Below are 21,759 nucleotides of genomic sequence, written 5' to 3'. Positions count from 1 at the left end.
TATTTATAAACATGTTTTTCTAGTAAGGCATGCTAAATGGCATTTGAGGCATATTAAATGCAGCATAATAAGGATTAGGTGCAAATGGCATATTAGCAAATTATGCATTCATATTCTAAGTAGACATAACATTCATAGGCATGGTAGTCATGTTGGGAAAAGAAGAGGGTGCGGACATGGAAGTAGGCATAGCAAGTTTGCAATTAACAGACAAGTGATTAACACTACCACACTTAACACAGAGTTTTCTTGGTGCATATTTATCAGGTGTGTAGTTGTTATGTTTGTTAATTCCTACTTTCCCATTTCTATTGTTTTTCTTTTTAGCTTCTATTTTAATGATGTTATCAAACATATCACCATCAACTCCATTGAACAATATATTCATGGCCTTCTTATCCTTTCTAACTTGTTCAATATTAGGGTCTGACCATTCATGCCTAGGTTTTGGAACAGATGGCTCATTGTCAGTTGCAGCTCTCATTGGTACATGGGGACCTCTCTCTATGCAGTCCACATAAGCCTCATCTTGGGAAAGAAGATGTAAGTGCATCTTCACCTTCCAGTGGTGATAGTTGTCTTTGTCCAGAAATGGAATCTTAACTCCAACATCCTTTTTGTTCATCTTGTTGTTTATTGTGATCTTTACACTCTTTGTACTTCAAGAGCTTGCTCTGATACCAATTGTTATTCGCTAACAATACAACAAGAATTACACAAGGGGGGTTGAATGTAATTCTAGCTACTTTTTCAAATTTAAAGAATGTTCTAACTTGATGAATATAACAGTGTTTGATTAGCAATGGTGCGGAATAAAAGAGTGATAGAAATCAAAACACTAAGTAATAAAAACACAAGCTTTTAAAACTTTATGGTGGATTTGAAAATATCCACCAGATATATATATAAGCAGATATATATATATATATATATATATAATCGAGAACTATGTGAAGCTTTGAATAGCTCACAGCTGTTTACAAGTTTGAACAACTAAACTTCAGAGAAATGCTTAGAAAATACAGCTTGACATGTTTCTCTGAAAATAAACTTGCTTAGTTAATTGTTCTACTTACTGTGGCGCCCTTCAAACCCGGGTCAGAAGTTTGGAGTCCACAACACACACACCCCATATTTAAACCTGTTTATGAATATAATAATATATGCAATGACCCTGCTTACCAAAATCAAGGATCGCAACAGTTTAAAGTATGTCCACAAGCCACAATCCTATTTATTATAAACGTACTACATCCCAAATTTATTTATCTTACATTTAAAGTCAAACTTTATTACAAACTTTTAGCATACACCAAGTTACACGACTTTCGCTAGCTTATTCCATTTCAACTTGTAAACCTAGATGGCACACTCGACTGGGGATCTCCACCATCACCAAATTCCTTTTTAACTGGAAAAGAACATCAACAGATTCGCAAGAGTGAGCTAACTAGCTCAGCAAGTCATAATGACAGCACTGAGATTTAATAACGATTAATTGAAATGATATAGGGAATCAAGTTTCTAGATAAGCAATGATTAGAATTGGATATTCACTTTTATTTTAAAAACCAAGGTTAGGTTGCTGATCAGTCATACACTAACCCCGAGCAAGGCTCCCAGCTTTGCTCTATATACTGGATCCAAGGCATACATTGGCCTAATACGACCACGAATCTGGTCTGACCATGAATCTGGTCCATATTTAAAAACAATCCAATTCTATAATAATAACATGATAAACAATGTAATTCAATAAACTGGATCATAAACAACATTTATCTTGAAGCATAAGGTGATTCACAACACCAGGGAGGTATAACAAGGTAAACAAGAAGATTGACTTTCAATCCAGGCAAAGAATCAGAGTGCAGAAGACCAAGGGTGCAAAGGTTACAAGGAATGATCTTCTGTTATACAAGGTATAAAGGTTTGTCTGATAAGCAATCTCATATCAAGGACCAGTATGTGGTAGATATGTATTTGTGAAGGAGTATCGGATATGTGTGGTTCGTATTCAAGAATTCAATAATCAATGGTTTCCAAGAAATCAGGCTCGCGAATCAAGATTAATAAGAATCAGGGTTTAGGGTTAAGAAATCAATGGTTTTGGATAAACATTATCCTTTTTGGATAAATATTAACATGTTTTGGATAAGCATTATCTTGTTTTGGATAAGCACTATCCTGTTTTGGATAAGCATTATCCTATTTCGGATAATTATCAAAATCGGGCTTTTATAAAACAATTTGTACGAAGATAATGTTATCGAAAAGGTTAGCGTATCAAAAATATTGCACCGGGTCGCGCACGGGTCAAACCGTAATCCGGATCGAAAAAGTCAAAACATGGAAAAAATCGGAATTACCAGATTAGGTTAGGAAGGAGTTTTCGGAAGAGTTTCGGGTTATAAAAACGTAAAAATGGTTGAGGTTGGACGATTCCTGACTTTATAAAATAATTTTTGTAATTATTCAGAAAATAATTAATAAATTCATAAATCAATATAAAACCATATAATACTCTAGAAATTACTAGAAAAATACCTTAATTATCTATATTTTATTCTGGACATAATAAAATAAACATACCTAGACTTTACCACATATAAACATCCACATAGCCACACCAATCATCAAACAATTCACCAAAAATTACATAAAATAACATAAAAATTATTTATTGATAAAAATAATTATACGTCATGTCCCGGATATTACATCCTCCCCCCTTAAAAGGATTTTGTCCTCAGAATCTCCTAAGTAAACAATTGAGGGTACTTTTCTCGCATATCACTTTCTAACTCCCAGGTTGATTCTTCAACCTTAGGGTTTCTCCATAATACTCTTACTAAATTCACAAATTTATTTCTCAATACCTTCTCTCTCTTTTTTAGAATCTCTATTGGATTCTCTAGATACGATAAATCTGCCTGAAGTTTTATCAGCTCATACTCAATTACATGCCTAGAGTCTGGATTATACTTCTTAAGCATCGATACGTGAAAAATATTATGAATATGTTCCATGTGCAGGGGTAACGCCAATTCGTATGCTACCTTTCCGACACGTTTCAAAACTTCAAAAGGCCCGACGTATCTAGGACTCAACTTCCCTTTCTTTCTGAATCTCGATAATCCTTTCCACGGTGACACTTTCAGTAATAATAGATTTCCTTCTTCGAATTCCATATCCTTTATGGATTGGTCTGCATATTTCCTTTGACGATCTTGTGCTGCAATTAGCGTTCTTTGAATAACCTCAACAACTTCCTTGGTTTGTTGTACCAACTCGGGTCCAAGTATCTTACGTTCTGCGACTTCATCCCAATGTACTCGTGATCGACATTTGCGTCCATAAAGAGCTTCATAGGGAGGCATTCCGATACTGGCATGATAACTGTTATTGTAAGCAAACTCCACTAAGGGTAAATGCTCATCCCAATTGCCTTTGAAATCAATGGCACACACACGTAATATGTCTTCAATTGTTTAGATTGTTCTCTCGCTTTGGCCGGCTGTTTGCGGATGATAAGTCGTGCTCATATTTAACTTAGTTCCCAAACATTCTTGGAAACTTTTCCAAAATCTTGAATTGAATCGTAAATCACGATCATACACGATAGACACGGGGACTCCATGACGCATTACTATTTCCTTCAATACATGTGAACCAACTTATCTAGTGAAAATCTTTCATTGATAGGCAAGAAATGTGTTGATTTGGTTAGTTTGTCCACTATAACCCAAATAGTATCATGATTCACTTTCGTCCTTGGTAAGCCAACTATGAAATCCATAGAAATGTGCTCCCACTTCCACTCTGGAATCTCTAGTGGCTGTAATAATCCACTCGGTCTCTGGTGCTTCGCATTAACTTTCTGACACGTGTAACATTTGTTAACCCATTCCACAATTTCTCTCTTCATGTCTGGCCACCAATAATTCTCTTTTAAATCTCTGTACATCTTGGTACTTCCCGGATGAATGGAATACCTTGAGTTGTGAGCTTATTGTAGAATTTCATTCTTCAATTCTGCTACTGGTGGTATCCAAATTCTGGATGAAAATCTGAAAATACCCTGATCCTCCTTCTGAGTGCATAACTTTTCTCCAACCAACCGATTGATATCCTGATCTATTATTTCTTCTTGGCATTTTCTTATCTTTCTAACAATTCTGGTTGAAAAGTCATATTGTACGTCTTCGCTTCATCAGGTTTACAAATTCTGACCTCCAAGTCCAATTTCTGAAATTCCTTATATAATTCTTCAGGTATCGTCAACATGGTCAGTCTTTCTTTTCTGCTTAATGCATTTGCCACCACATTCGCTTTTCCTGGATGATAGTTAATCGTACAATCATAGTCTATGATCAACTCCGACCATCTTCTATGTCTCATGTTAAGCTCCTTTTGCATGAATATTGACTTCAAACTCTTATGATTTGTATAAATCTCGCATCTTTCTTTGTATAAGTAGTGTCTCCAAATCTTTAAGGCGAATACTATCGCTGCTAGTTCCAAGTCATGAGTAGGATACTTCTGCTCATGAGGTTTCAGTTGTCTCGATGCATACGCAATGACTATATCATGATGCATCAAAACATAACCTAATCCCTTATGAGAAGCATCACTATAGATTACGAAATTCCTTTGATCATCTGGAAGTGACAAAACAGGTGTCGTGATTAGCCTCTTTTTCAATTTTTGAAAACTCTCTTCTAGGGATGGCAATCGGGTCGGATCGGGTCGGTATTGCAGAATCCATATCCAAACCCGAAAATTTTATCCATACCCGAACCCGACCCGAACCCGAAAAATACCCGAAAATAAATACCCGAACCCGATCCATCAGATTTCGGATCGGATTCGGGTATACCTGAAACCCGAAATTTTTTTGAATTGGATATTAATACCCGAAACCCGAACCCGAACCCGAACCCGAAATCTGAAAATTTGTTTAATTATTGATATTGCAAGTGCTTGGATCGAACACGCGACTTGTAGAGATAGAGTTTTAACGTGTTATCTTCAACCACTACACCACATCATTAATTATGTTATTATATGTATAGGTAATATTTAAAAAACCAACTCAATTGATACCCCGTTTTTTAGATCTATTACTAAAATATATTTTGTTAACCTTATAAACTTTATCATCCGTTTAAATGATTAAATAAATATATTTTATTAACCTTTATAATTAGTTAATTATTAACATAAAGATAAAAATATATGTTCTAAAAATTATATAATAATATGTATAATGTATATTAATATATATTATAATGTGTAATATTTAAAATTATAATATTATATATATAATTTATATATATATATAATAATTCGGGTTTTTTTCGGATTTCGGGTTCGGATCGGGTTCGGATAGAGTTTTGGATTTCGGATCGGGTTTCGGATCGGGTATACCTAATATCCAAATCCAAATCCAAAAAATTTCGGGTTTAAAAATTAAATCCATATTCAAATCCAAATCCAAAAAATCGAGTTCGATAAATCCAAAATTTCGGGTTTCGGATCGGGTATCCGTCGGATCAGATTATTTTGCCATCCCTACTCTCTTCGCACTTCTCATTCCATACAAATTTCTCATTTTTCCTTGTAAGTTTCGTCAAAGGCGTCACAATCTTCAAGAAATCTTAAACAAATCATCGATAATATCATTTCCAGTCCTAAGAAACTTCTCACCTCTATTGGTGTTTTTGGCCTTTCCCAATTCATAACAGCTTCAATCTTTGTTGGATCCACTTTGATCCCTTCATGACTTACCACGTGCCCTAAGAATTGAACTTCTTGTAACCAGAATTCACACTTTGAAAACTTTGCATACAACTTCTTTTTCCTCAAAATCTCCAAAGTTGTCCTTAGATGTTCCGCGTGATCTTCCGTTGACTTTGAGTAAATCAAAATATCATCAATAAACACAATGACAAACTTGTCCAGATATTCCTTGAAAATTACGTTCATCAAGTTCATAAATGCAGTTGGGGCATTGGTCAATCCAAAAGACATCACTAAGAATTCATAATGACCGTACCTTGTTCTGAAAGCTGTCTTTGGTATATCTTCAGCTTTGATCTTCAATTGGTGATATCCGGATCTCAAATCAATCTTAGAAAAATACTTGGCTCCTTTCAGCTGATCAAACAAGTCATCGATTCGAGGTAATGGATACTTGTTCTTGATCGTAAGCTTATTGAGTTCTCGATAGTCGATGCATAATCTCATGCTTCCATCTTTCTTCTTAACAAATAGTACTGGTGCACCCCATGGGGATACACTGGGTCTAATCACTCCTTTCTCCCACAATTCTTGCAATTGCTTTGCCAATTCCTTCATTTCCACTGGCGCCATTCTGTATGGGGCCTTAGATACTGGTTTCGTTCCAGGTGCCAAGTCGATAGCAAATTCAATTTCTCTATCTGGAGGAAGTCCTGGTAATTCATCTGGAAATATGTCTGAAAATTCATTTACCACTGGAATATCTTCCAGTTTTGCTGGCTCTTGACTTTTATCTATCACATAAGCAATGAAATGCTCGTATCCTTGTCGTAGTAACTTCCTAGCTTGGATCATCGTCAAGAATTTCTTTGCTTGCCTCTGGCCTCTAAACGTCACCACTTTCTCATCTGGCATCTTCAATATTACTTTCTTATTACAATAGTCTATCTAAGCATCGTGCTTAGATAGACAATCCATTCCTAAAATAACGTCAAACTCTCCTAACTTAAATGGTATCAAGTCAGCATCAAATTTATGGCCAGTAATCTCAATCTCACAGCTCTTACATACTTGGTTAATAGATACACGCTCCTGGTTTGCTAATTCTACCATCATAATCTCACTTAACAATTCAACCGGATAATTCAACTTATCAACAAAACCTTGAGAAATAAATGACCAAGTTGCCCCCGAATCTACTAGCACTTTAGCACATAAGGAGTTCACGGTAAGCGTACCTGCCACAACATCAGTATCCACGATAGCATCCTTCACAGACATGTCATAAATTCTAGCTCTAGGAGGTTCAATCACAGTTGGAGTAGCTCCCATGATACGCAATATGTTGTTGACTGGAATTGGTGCCTTACAATCCCTTACGATATTTCCTGGCTTCCCGCACTTGAAACAAGTAAATCCAATTGCTAGAACCTTGCCTGCCTGATTCTTATTAGGCTGGTCCTTGTTGACTGGCTCTCTGGCTGGCAGATTACAGCACTCCCTTGAATAGTGCCCCTTCCGGTTGCATCTATAGCAGACCACACTCAATTTGTTGTAAACTCCACCATGTTTCTTTCCACAGACTTGACAGTCTGGTATAGATGGCCTCTGCTTGGTTGGTTGGTTCCCAATGGCTGGGCGGTTACCTTGGCCTCTGTTGCCTGTATTCTGTCTGTTAAAATTTCTTCTAGGCTGGAACTTGCCCTTCCTCTGAGTAAAATTTGGAAACTTCCCTACTTAAGACTGTCCTTCACTTCCCTCAAACTTCCTCTTCTTACCTTCCTTCTCCTTCTAAAACATTTCACTTTCCGTCTCGCAATCATAGCCTTCTGCACAACTCCCGCATATGTATCTAACTCAAACATAGCCACCTTCCCTCGGATCCATGGCTTGAGTCCTTGCTGAAACCTTTTAGCTTTCTTCCTATCAGTGTCCATATATGATGGCACAAACCTGGACAACTCCTCAAACCTACTCTCATAATCCGCCACTGACATATTCTCTTGCTTTAGCTCCAGAAATTTCAACTCCATTTGTCCTGAACAAACTGGGGGAAATATTTTTCTAAAAATAGCTCCTTGAATCTATCCCACGTAACATCATCTGTACCTTCCAACATCTTAACAGTTTCCCACCAGTAGGTGGCTTCATTCTTCAGGTAGTAACTTGCAAACTCGGTCTTCTGCTTATTTCTTACTTTAACTAAGGCAAACGCCTTCTCAATTTCCTTCAATCAGATTCTTGCCTCAATAGGATGTACAGAACCCTTAAACTCTGGTGGATTCACCGCCTGAAAGGTCTTAAAGGTTACCTGAGGGTTGGTTTGCCTCTGTTGTTGTTGAGTTAGGTGAACTATTTGTTGAGCCAAGATCTGAAGATTCTGGGCTATAGTTGGGTCTACGAGACCTGGGTTGGTATTCTGGTCATTGCTATCTTGGGTGTTATTATTGTTGTTGTTGTTGATTTCTTCATTCTGGTTGGTGGAACGGGTATTTCTTCTGGTAGACATTTTCAGTAAAGAATCAAACAATTTATTTAGCCTTTAAAATAAAATCCTTTTTATGAAAAGATTTTGTAAAACAGAAATATCTCTTTTGAAAACATTTTTAATAGTCGCACTAAGTAAATTGCATGTTTCTTTACATAATGTAAACAGTTAAGGGAAATAGGGTACATGTTATCATAAGAGTTTCCTAACTGGTGCAGTAAGATAAAACAGGTATGGTAAAGTAAATGACAATGCTGGAAAGAAAAGGTACTGGTATATATCAAAGTTTGGTGGTACAAGCGCAAAACATTTTATTAAAGGCACAGATACAACCGGCCTATTCCTTATTCAGCAGGTCTAGTTTATTCGCACTCCTACCAAAAGTCTGATAATACACACTATACACTATTATACATATATCACTTATCACGTCATTTCTGTCGTTTAGCGTTATGGAAACTCTGGTCCACCAAGTCTTTCAAAATCCTCCAATGCTTCTCTAGCCCACCTGTTAGGTCCCAATTTGTTTGTAGAAGGGGGGTTGAATGTAAACAATACCGTTTAATCGAATAAAATGTGGAATAAAAATGTGAAACAAAATTCAAGTTAAATAAAACTTTTATTAAACTTGAAAGGTGTTACAACTACGGTATCGGTTACAAGGGATTAATCTCAAATCAATTATTACAAATCTAGAATAAATTTGACATGAACTTTTTCTATTTTTGCAATTAAAAGATCAAATGCTAAATGCGATTTGAGATTAAGTTCTAGGGATTTTAATCCGCTAGATTGATACACAAGAACAAGATAAATAATTCTAGTGGATTGGATTTAACTTTTCAATCTAGAATTTTGATCTTGAATAAAGCAGATGAAAAATAAAATGTTGAGCCTTTGTTTTCTGCTGAGTTCTTGACTTGTGTTTTTGTTGAATTATTGCATGATGTCTTCTGCTGTGTTTCTGTTTGTTTAAGTAAACAAAACCATCTAGTTTACTCAGCAAGACTTTCGGCAAGACAATCAAATGAACTGATATGACAATCCATTTGAACTGGTAGGACTTTCGGTGAGACTATCCTTTTGAACTAGCAAGACAATCCCAATAGCTAGCAAGACAATCAGAATGAACTAGCAAGACTTTCGGTATGACTATCAATTGTCATACCGATTGTCATAGTAGTTCAAATTAAAATTGTCTTACTGAATTATTAATAGATTTTAATCTAATAATAATTCTGAAAATCCTTAAAATTAATTCTGAATTAATTAATCAATTAATTCAATTAATCAATAAATTAATCTTTGCAGATATAATTTATTTTCTTAATTAAATTATATGACTTAATTAATTAATAGAGAATTAATATTAATCTTGAGCAGCAACCATTCTTCTGAAAATCTTCTGAAAATTACTGTCAAGTATGAATCAATTCCACCACTTCAATGTTGACACTCGATGTACTGTCTAGTTCATGAGTGACTAACTTCTGTGACGTTTCTTCAAGTCTTGACCTTGATACTCTTGATTTTCTTCAGACTAAATCCTTGTAATTAATTGATACCCTGACGAGATCTCTGTCACTTGATTAAATCCACAATCCTGATTTATATCACTGAGGCTTGATCAATTTCTTGAGCTTCTTCCAGTGAATTAAGTCTTCAAGTCTGTAGATGAATAATGTTTCTTAACCCTTTGACAGATGTTACTATATGAGATCTCTCTGACGATAGATCCACTATTTACTTATTACATTCTTATTTGAGTTGAGTTAAATCCTCGAATATACAAATAGGCTATGCCATATGCCTTTCAATCTCCCCCTATTTGCTTGTTAGACAATAACAACAAATACCTAGAGGATAACTCAACTAACAAATAAGAAAAAGATATAAACAGTAATGCAAAGTAAATAGCAGAAAAGTTTTGGATTATATTTAACATTTTCCAGATTCCAAATGAATTTACAAGTGAATACAAGATAGATGTTCCTCTAGCCTGAACATATAACTACATTAGACTATCTTGATTCATAAAGCTCTAATCATATTACATTGAGTTTTGAGCTAATTTACTTCAGTTGTCTTCTCTTCTGACTTCACCTTCTTCTAACTCTTGAAGCAACTCTTTGTCACGCACAAACCCTGAGCAAGTCTCCCATCTTTGCTCTATATACTGGATCTAAGGCACACATTGGCCTAATACGACCACGAATCTGGTCTGACCACGAATCTGGTCCATATTTAAAAATAATCCAATTCTATAATAATAACATGATAAATAATGTAATTCAATAAACTGAATCATAAACAACATTTATCTTGAAGCATAAGGTGATTTACAACACCAGGGAGGTATAACAAGGTAAAAAAGAAGATTGACTTTCAATCCAGGCAAAGAATCAGGGTACAAAGGTTACAAGGAATGGTCTTTTGTTATACAAGGCATAAAGGTTTGTCTGATAAGCAATTTCATATCAAGGATCAGTATGTGGTAGATATGTATTTGTGGAGTAGTATCGGATAAGTGTGGTTCATATTCAAGAATTCAATAATCAATGGTTTCCAAGAAATCAGGCTCGCGGCTCAAGATCAATAAGAATCAGGGTTTAGGGTTAAGTACTTCAAACTACTTGCAATATAGAATAGGAATTACTGGGAATAATTGCAACATCATGAAAAGAGTTCAAAAGTATTCGCAAGTATACTACAAGAAAGTTCAGGGACACTTGCCTTATCAATTTGCTTTCACTTCACTAATACTTGTCAATTGGTTCCCACTCACTGACCACTTGCTTTCCTTTTCTACGTCTCGCTTCCTCTTGATTTCTGAGCAAAAACAAATGGTTGATTCAAAAAGAGGCTTTCGAGAGCTTTGTTTTGATATATTGCACGCCCGAATCGGAGTTCGATAACGTCTTCGTTGGTGTGATTGATTTTCAAGAACATGATATTTTAATAAGGTTTTCTTTGGTTTTCAGGGGTTTGTACTATCTGATTATGAATTTATGCATGAAAATGAAATAAGAAAGGGCTATTTATATTTTACGGAATATTAGTACGTTCTGGATCATGTTGGATCGATAAATACGTTCATTTCGGATAAACATTATCCATTTTGGATAAACACTATCATGTTTTGGATAAGCACTATCCTGTTTGGGATAAGCATCATCCTATTTTGGATAATTATCAAAACCGGGATTTTATAAAATAATTTGTACGAAGATAATATTATCGAAAAGGTTAGCGTATCGAAAATATTGCGTCGGGTCGCGCACGGGTCAAACCGTAATCCAGATCGAAAAAGTCAAAACATGGAAAATGTCTGGAATTACCAGATTAGGTTAGGAAGGAGTTTTCGGAAGAGTTTCAGGTTATAAAAACGTAAAAATGATTGAGGGTGGACGATTCCCGGCTTTATAAAATAATTTTTTTAATTATTCAGAAAATAATTAATAAATTCATAAATCAATATAAAATCATATAATACTCTAGAAATTACCCGAAAAATACCTTAATTATCTATATTTTATTCTGGACATAATAAAATTAACATACCTAGACTTTACCACATATAAACATCCACATAGCCACACCAATCATAAATAATTCACCAAAAATCACATAAAATCACATAAAAATTATTTATTGATTAAAATACTTACACGTCATATCCCGGATATTACACTTGCTACACTTGGTTTATATATCACCAAGTTTACATGATAATAAGACAAGATAATAAAACAAACTATATCTAGTCTAACTCCATGCTGCTTCACTACTCTATTCCAGCATCTTTGAATATCTTCACAATTGCATGGTAATGGTAATGCTTCTTTGTTCTCAAATTCCTGCTTAACAGGCTGCCACATTCCTTTTGCAAACACCCAACACATGTGACTGTGTTGTCACTGTCAACAGCTATTTGAATTTGATCATCCGTCGGGTCTATGTTTGTCATCCGTCCGGAGCTTTGTTGATCATCCGTCAGGAGTCTTGTAGATCATCCGTCGGGAGTCTATCTGCCACTTGACTCTATTTCACTTATATAGAATTACAAGACATCTCATATTTACAATTAATCAACCTATTCTGCATATCAATCTAGTAGTCAACATAACTTATAGAACCCTAAGCAATCTACTTGACTAATACATGTTGTTTGCAGAAATGTGCTACATTACTTATTTGTTACATAAGCTACCTACTCGATGGATGTCAATTTGTCATCTGTCGGGAGTATATTAGATCATCCGTCGAGTGCTACAAAATTCACTAAGTTAAATCTACTAAGGTGTTTTGTTTAACTTATCATCAAGTTCATAACATATTCCTAACATAGATTTTCAAGATTCAGGGTCAATTATCTCAACAATTACTCATTGGATGAATGGATCAAACTGGTGGAAGCCTTAAGAGGGAGATAAATAATTGAAGAACTTCTAGTACTAGTAAATATCAAAGACCTCATTAGAATAGAACCAGGCTGTGAAAAAATCACCTAATGTCTGTAATTTTTGAACTGATGTAATTACTCAATGTATAAAAGTTTGTATTTATCAATCTGTTAATTTTTATATATTTAATTTTAGCTTGACTTTAGTCTTGTTATCAGCCATGAATTTTTTATAAGCAATCTTCTCACAAATTGGGGGAGATTGTTGTGCAAGACATGCTTGTATAATAACAAGACTAAGTCACATTGACAACCCTAAGATTAAGTTGTACGATAATCTATATATATATTTTATATTGTATTTCTTGAGTCTATAAAAATTGTTAGAAGATTAGACTAGGGGATTTTTCTGTGAACAGCTTCAATTTAAGGAATAAACTCTAGAAGAAGATCAAACCATGATCATGCCTCAGAAAAAATATGACAGGGGCGATTCCTCATGCCTCTATTGTTACTAAGTTGTGCACATCTGTGGGTATTAGGTGGTCTGAGCATGAGTAGTTACAGATGTCGAGTGCCCCTATTGATAGTTCTATAATTTCTCGGATGGAGGAATGGGATGGCGGTTGGCCCATGAGAAGGGGTTGGGATATATTATTGATGATTCAGAGGGTGGCCGCCCGGATCCTCCCGGTTTTTCTCGTGTGTAGCAGGCAGCTGCTACATCATCTCGTGCGCATCAGACAGTTGATAGGCCTGGTCTTGGTGATGCTCAGTGCAGGCGGTTGACTCGGCGTATGGATGTCATACATGACATTCACCGCCATTTAGCAGAGGACTTGACACAAGCTCTAGGTACTGCTTTTCGAGCCACTGGTATCGAGGTTGATTGGCCAGTTTTTGGAGTGAGCACAGTGTATCCGCCGCCTGATTCTCCACCCGAAGAGGGTGATCTTGCCGACAGTAAGGTATGCTCTTGTTATCCTTACTATTGCCTTCAATGAGGTCATTGAATATTGTAAGTTTGGGGGTGGTAATTTAAGGATTAGTAGTAGTAGAGTCGTGTTCATATAGGAATCATATTGCATATGTAGTGGTAGTTCATTCATAATTTTGCATAATTGTTCATATAGGCCATAATTGTTTGTATAATTGTCCATGCTTATTATGTGAGTCCATTTAGTTGCATTTGCATAGCATATAACATAATTCCATAGGATGAGCTATTTTTGGTTGGTAGGTCAGTGTTGATTTGCGTGTAGTGATGATGAATAGAGGGATGCTTAAGTTCTTATGAATCGACTTACATGTCCAGAAGCAAAACCTATTCACAAGTTTCATCGGGTGCTTTTGGGCTAGATCAGGGCCATACTTGTTTGGTTGTTGAAATTTAATCACTTGTTTACATTTAGAATATTTGTCATTCCCTTGATGATGAAGGAGCACTAAAATATAAATTGGGGGAAAACCAGGGATTTCATTGCTAGTTATTAATAAAAGTTAGGCGTCAAAAAGGATAGTAGTCGCTCATATTTATGAGTAGTCTAGGGTTGGATGAGATGGAGCGAAACGCACTCATTACAGAAATGAAAAAAAAAGAAAGAAAAAAAAGTGTGTAGTATGTGATTATATAGAATTGACCACGGGTGAGCTCTTTATACTCGAGCAATTAACTTCTAGGGGACTTTGTGCCTAGTGACCTAAGGCTTGTTCAGTCTGGGATCCGCTAACCTAACGCTCACTACATGGGTATTATTGCATAAGTCTTTCGGGGCCTCATCCATTGCACGGTCAAATAAGCATTTGTGTTGATGTGTTCAGTATTGTAGCGTGAATCTTTGTCTAACTCCAGTGATGATGGAGGTGTTTTAATGTCGTGATGTATTTAGCGTTCATTCTACTTATAAACTCGTGATTCTTTTGGAGAAAAAATGGATATGGTTTTGATCTAGTGTTGGGAGTATATCTGATAAGCAAAACACACACTCATGCTTTTGTGCTTGTAAGTTAGTGCATTGGATTTAGTCGAGCTCTGTTTAGAGTTATTGCATTCTTAGATATATTGGCTTATTGATTTGGTTATGGTTATTCTGAGGGGATCTTTGCATTGCTATGTATTTGCATTCATTCATTTAGCTGCATTCATGCATTAGTAGTAGTTGTTGTTGAGTCTGTTTATGCTTGAGGACAAGCATCGATTTAATTTTAGGGGTGTGATAAGTGAATTTTATATCCATTTAGAACACTTCGTATCAGCTTAAGTTGATGATTTGACCTCAAGTATGTGGTTTTTTTAATGCATTTTGTGTTGAGTATGTGCAGGGCTTTAGTTGGAGACAGGAATGGACTTATATATGCTTTTATGCTGATAAGAAATTAGGAATTGAAGTGCAAGCACTTGCGAGAAGATCAGAACGAGAAACAAGAAATCTGCAGAAATTTCCAGAAGCCAAGCACGCCCGTGCCCAATTATCCAGAAGCAGAGCGCGTCTGTGCTCCATACAGGCGTATCCGCGCTAGGTCGGGAAGGCAAAATCATGTTGCTAGTACGTTTTGGATCTTCTGAGCGGCCAATTCAGCCTTGAGCATATAAATAAAGAAAAGGAGACGAATTAAATAAGAAGGAACAAGGGGAGAACTCTGAAAACCAAAAAGCACACAAGACGGCTAAGAAGAAGAAGATTTAGTTATACATCGTTCTTTTGTATTCTTCTAATTAGGCGATACTTTGGATGCTTATTTCATATTTGTTTTCTAAACCTTAATACTTTAATATTCTCTTGTAGTATTCAAAACCTTTTTACTATCATGTTTTCATTGGAACCTATGATGACGAGCCGTTCGATTATGAACTAATCATTATCATGGGATTCTAACGGATTTATTTATGGAGTTTAGTAGTTGATTGCTTTAAGCTTTCAGTGTGTGATGAATTATTGATTTCCTAGTATGGTTGTGCTTAATCTCTTTGGATGCATAACTAACATCTAAGTTATTTGTTAATCTCTATTGAATGCGAAAGTGGATATAGGGGTTTAAAATTTGCCATGCTAGCATAGGTTTATGGATGTTTTAACATGCATGATTTGTAATGTAATTTTAACCATCTTACGCTACCCTATGTGATCTCAATAGATAACTTGCTCTTAAACCGTTATGTTTTCAAATCTTATAGACATATAAGGTCTAAACATAATTGGTGTATGCCCAGCTTCTATCTAATTTGTGGATGTTGGGTAGTAGGGTACACGTATATTGAAAGATAGCGTGTACTAATTTCGTGTTGTCTGATTAGTTATCATAACCATTATATACTATGATTAAAGGAATAAACTCTGAATGAAGTATTTAATGAAGTTAGAATCCCATGTTTTATTTCATAAAAGTAACTTGATTTTAATCTCTTAGTTAATTCATTCTAGCATAATAACTTTTAGATAATCAAACTCAATTTGATACTTGTCTTAGCTGTGAATAATAATCATACATTGTAGCATAAGTGCACATTCTGAATTAAACCAATCTATGTGAGAACGAACTAAACTTAATTTTATACTACTTGTGACCATGTACGCTTGCGTGTTTTTGTGCGAAAAACATTAGGGTCAAAAAGCCAAGATTCTTCAAGAACAAGGGACAGTCTTCCAACAACAACAACTGGAAACCAAAAGCTCAGTATAACTCAGCTAACAAAGGTGGCTACAAGACAGGATATGTTGATAGATCAAAGATAAGGTGCTTCAACTGTGATGAGTTAGGTCACTTTGCTACTGAGTGCAGGAAGTCAAAGAAAGTGAAGAAGGATAAAGCCTATCTGGAATTAAAAGCAAAGTATGAAACTCTCTTGTAGAAATAATAGGGAAAAGCTTATATTACTGAACGAAAGAGTTGGGATGACACCGATGAAGATGATGAAAAAGAAGAATTTGAAAATTATGCTTTCATGGTTCTTGAACATGGAGAATCATCTACTTCAAAATCAGAGGTACCAACTATAACCACAATTGATTGAGATGCAAGTCAATATAAAGAAACTGTTAAAAAGATGAGTGTATAGATGTTTCATATCCACACAAGTATGGTGGCAACTATTGAGGAAGTGAATAGGCTGTTAAAGATAATGAGAAGCAGGCTGTTAAAGATAATGAGAAGCCTTAGATTGAGAAGCAAGATTTGGAACTGTAGCTTGTTGAGCTTCAAACTGTCAAGCAAGAAAATGAATATTTGAAGAAAAAACTGAAGTGTGCTAGTGAAATTGAAGTTGTGTTGAGGGAAAAGTTAGAAAATAATTATGTAAAATTGAAGTCATTCGAGAATGCAGCTTAGTTGGTTGGACAATATCATGAGAAGAACAAACCATGTGCTAACATAGCTATTGGTTTGGACTATGATGCCTTGAACAACAATAAGAAAAATGAAGGTGACAAAGGAAAAGCAATTGCAAATCAGGATATCTCAGCTATACTGAGAAAAGTTGATGCACCTTTGTTCAAGGCATGTGAAGTCAATTTTAGTGAAAAAGAATTGGTGATCAATCAAGAGCTAGCAGATGAGGATAATGAGAATAAATGCACAAAAACAACTCCAACTCCTAAAACAGAAAAGAAGTCCATGGTAGATCACGACTCTAAGAAGCCAATCAAGGAAATCAAGACTGAGAATGCAGGAAAGAAAAAGAAGAATAGATATGGGAAAATTGGAGTGAACAAGAGCAACAACTTTGCATTTGTTGCCGATGTTCCTAGTAAGCAATGTCAAAGATGTGGCTCTACAAGTCATCTAACTCACCTTTGCAAAAAGGCTATTAGTGAGCCAAAAGTGGGAGCCTGCAAATATAATGAAGCAACGGCAGAAGAACCCTATTCCTTCTGTGACAAATTTGATTGCATTCCTTGCAACATGAAAGTAATGACAAACTGTTATAGACTGATAATGAATCTCAAATAAGCAAAAACTGAGTCTATAGCCAAGAAGGAAAATGCAAATCAAAATTTGAACATTATTCTTTCTGAATCATCAAATTCTACTTTTGCACATTATGTTAACAAGAAAAAAGTACCCAACACTGCTTGGGTAGTTAAACACATTTAATCCTTATTGTATGCAGGGTAAAGAGAAGAAGGTCATATGAATTATAGACAGTGGATGCTTGATAAGTGGCATTTTATACCACTTAGAACGTCTTAAAATGGCTTAAATTGGTGTCTTGAAATCAAGTATTTTGTGTATTTGATGCGTTTTTCTAGTGTTTATGCATTTCAGGGTATTAGTTGCATTTCGGGGGAGGAATCATCAAGAATAAGCCTTGGCATGTGTTCACCATTGCGAGAGGAAAGGAACGGGCAGATTACGGCGAAGAAACGGAGCAAACTTGGATTTTTTCCAGTAGAGGCCTGCGCGCCCGCGCAGCTATGCTGAGCGGCCGCGCAGGGTCGGGAATTTTGCTGAATTATTTTAGACTTCTACTTCTGTTTGGCTTCCAACTTCTATGTAATCTGAGTTTTATGGGACTATTATATAAGTAGATTTGAGACATTTTAACATGGGGGATTGAAAAAAAGAAGATTATGTTTTACGCAAGAAGCGAAGAAGATAAGGAAGAAGACCGATTTAGCACACCGCAACGAAGAGGAAGCATATTTTCTTGTGATTCTTGTTTCGTTGTAACATTGGATGCTAGTTTTCTTGCTTTGACTTATTTACTCTTGTGACGTACTCTGTTTTAATATAATTAGTTTAGTTATTATTTTCTTGTGTTTGTTTATCATGATTTCATATGAACCCATGATGGCGATAAGTTCTATTATGGGCTAATCGTGATCATGGGGTTGCAACGGATTTATTATGGAATTCTTTAGTTAATTGTTTAATACTTTAGTGTGTGATGATTGCATGATATCTAGTATTGGTTGTGCATATTCGTCTTATGTGCGTCGCGAACATATAAGATAGGGTGTTAATCTCTTGTGAAGCGACGGTGGATCTTGAGATTTAGAACTTGCCATGCTAGCATAGGTTCATGTACGTTGTGCATGATTAGTGTGTAACTCTAACAGTTTTATTTGCCCTATGTAATCAAAAAGAATAACTTGTGCTTAAATCGTTGTGTTGTCAATTTCTGTAGACATATGGGAACTCAACATAATTGATGACTATTCGACTTCTATCTTAATTGTGGATGCTTGGTAGAATGGTATTAGTACAATGAAAGTTGGCTTTTATCAGTTTCGTGTTATTCGATTAATATCATCACTGTCACATGCTAAAAGTAATAACAATGGCTATAGACAAAAGTAATAATAAAGTTGTGATCTCATGAGTGTTTTATTATTGATAAATTGAAGTGTTAGTTAAGTGGTTAATTAAGTAGTTAATTATAGTTAATATTTAATCAACAATTTTAAGTGTTATTATCTTAACATTGAGAAGTAATCATACATTGGTGAGTGAGTTTAATTAGACAATAATTTAGTCTGAGTCTCTGAGGGAACGAACTAGAAAGTATTCTATATTACTTGCGAACGCGTATACTTGCGTAAATATTAGCGCGTGTTTTTGCCCTAACAAGTTTTTGGCGCCGCTGCCGGGGACTCGGCGTATTTGTTTAGTTTATGTACTTACCATCATTGGTCATTAGGACTCAGTGATTAGGACGTAGTAGTTACTTATTTTTTTCTTCTTTTTTTTCGGTTGTGTTTCAGGTACTTTAGCAAGCGTTTATGCAAACTCGTTCTCGTGCTCGCAAGAGGACTTTAGATACAGCTGAGGAGACAGACGAAGTTCTTGATATTCCGGAGAAGTTAGATTTTGAGGATTCGGATTCAGGAACTGAGCAGAAAGAACCAGTAAACATGGGAGATCGTATTGTTCAAGCTGGCCCAGCTCTCATGGATTTTTCTCGGCCTAAAATTGATGACATTCAGTCAAGCATCCTTCATCCGGCTATTCAAGCTAACACCTTTGAAATCAAGTCGGGCACTATTCAGATGGTGCAGAATTCTGTTTCTTTTGGAGGAGCGGCAACTGAAGACCCCAACATGCACATAAGGAATTTTGTCGAGATCTGCAGCACTTTTAAGTATAATGGCGTGACTGATGAGGCTATCAAGTTGAGGCTTTTCCCATTCTCACTAAGGGACAAGGCTAAAGACTGGTTACATTCTGAACCAGCTGGGTCCATCACTACGTGGCAAGATCTTGTGCAAAAGTTTCTGGTGAAGTTTTATCCGATGGCAAAGACTGCTGCTATGAGGAGTGCTCTTACTCAGTTTGCGCAGCAACCTACGGAGTCTATGTGTGAGGCTTGGGAACGCTACAAGGAAATGTTGAGAAAATGTCCACATCATGGAATGCCGGATTGGATGGTGATAACTAGTTTCTATAATGGTTTGGGGGCTCAATCTCGGCCCATGCTCGATGCAGCAGCTGGAGGCGCCTTATGGGCTAAAAGCTATACTGAGGCGTATAATCTTATCGAGACGATGGCTGCAAATGAGCATCAAAACCCAACTCAGAGGATGACATCAGGAAAGGTAGCAGATATTCTGGAAGTTGATGCAGCCACCGCTATTGCAGCCCAGCTCCAAGCGCTATCAATGAAGGTTGATTCTTTGGCTACATATGGAGTTAATCAAATAGCTATGGTTTGTGAGCTTTGTGCAGGTTCTCATGCTACGGATCAGTGTTCTCTTGTAAACGAATCTGTTCAGTATGTAAATAATTATCAGCGACAACAGCAGCCTGTGCCAGCGACCTATCATCCTAACAACAGAAATCATCCAAATTTCAGCTGGGGGAATAATCAGAATGTTATTCAGCCACCATATCAGCAAGGAGTGAGTAAACAGTTTAACCCACCTGGATTCCAGCAACCACAGCAGTATGCTACAAGGCAATCATATCCTCAACAGGGAAGTGCAGCTGCACCTACTAGTGCTGATTTTGAGGAACTTAAGCTGTTGTGCAAGAGTCAGGCGGTTTCTATCAAGACCTTGGAAAATCAAATCGGTCAATTAGCCAATACAGTGCTCAATCGTCAACCTGGCACTCTTCCCAGTGACACGGAAGTACCAGGCAGGAAGGAAGCTAAAGAGCAAGTCAAGGCTATTACCTTAAGGTCTGGAAAAGTAGCTGATGCTGAATAGGCAAAAGAATTAGAAGCTGAAATTAGAGGTGAAGAATCTAAGCAAAAGGAGAAAGCGGTGGAACCAAGGAAGACTACTGTTGAACACACTCTGCCTGAGGCTAATACAGGGGAGAAACAGCTCTATCCTCCACCACCTTTTCCTAAGAGATTGCAGCAACAAAAGCTGGATAGACAGTTCGGGAAGTTTCTGGAGGTGTTCAAGAAACTTCACATCAATATACCTTTCGCTGAAGCTCTTGAACAAATGCCTAGTTATGCGAAGTTTATGAAGACTATTCTTTCAAGGAAGGTGAAACTGGATGACCTTGAAACCGTTGCTCTCACGGAAGAATGCAGCACTGTTCTACAACAAAAGTTACCACCAAAACTGAAAGATCCAGGAAGCTTCACCATTCCTTGCACAATTGGCAATCTGACGTTTGACAAGTGCCTTTGTGATTTGGGAGCAAGCATTAATCTGATGCCGTTGTCGATCTTTAAAAAACTGGATCTACCTGATCCAAAACCCACGTACATGTCACTACAATTGGCTGACCGTTCCATTACTTACCCAAGGGGCATAGTTGAGGATGTGCTCGTCAAGGTGGATAAGCTCTTCTTTCCTGCAGATTTTGTTATTCTGGATTTTGAGGAAGATAAGAAGATTCCCATAATCTTGGGAAGGCCTTTCTTGGCTACTGGCTGTACCTTGATAGATGTGCAAAAAGGGGAACTTACTATGCGGGTCCAAGATCAGGATGTGACCTTCAACGTATTCAAGGCAATGAAATTCCCTACAGAAGATGAGGAGTGCTTAAAAGTGGATGTGATTGATTCTGCGGTTACTTCGGAACTCGATCACATGCTAATGTCTGATGCATTGGAAAAGGCCTTAGTGGGGGATTTTGACAGCAATGATGAAGATAGCAACGAGCAATTACAATATCTGAACGCTTCTCCCTGGAAGCGAAAGCTGGACATACCATTTGAATCTCTTGGTAC

At 36.5% G+C, this 21,759-nt stretch overlaps 1 non-coding gene across 1 annotated transcript; it reads right to left on the bottom strand.

Moving 5' to 3' along the window:
* Nucleotides 1-19,876: 19,876 nt before the first annotated feature.
* LOC141687720 (small nucleolar RNA R71) lies at nucleotides 19,877-19,983 on the bottom strand. The gene has a single exon (XR_012561206.1). It is a non-coding gene; the product is annotated as a small nucleolar RNA R71 (small nucleolar RNA).
* Between the last annotated feature and the right edge of the window lie 1,776 nt (nucleotides 19,984-21,759).

Source organism: Apium graveolens, chromosome 9 (assembly GCF_009905375.1).
Source record: "Apium graveolens cultivar Ventura chromosome 9, ASM990537v1, whole genome shotgun sequence".
In the NCBI taxonomy this organism is placed as follows: Eukaryota; Viridiplantae; Streptophyta; class Magnoliopsida; order Apiales; family Apiaceae; genus Apium; species Apium graveolens.
Note: the sequence above shows the minus strand (reverse complement) of the source record. Positions and strands in the feature narration are given on the sequence as shown.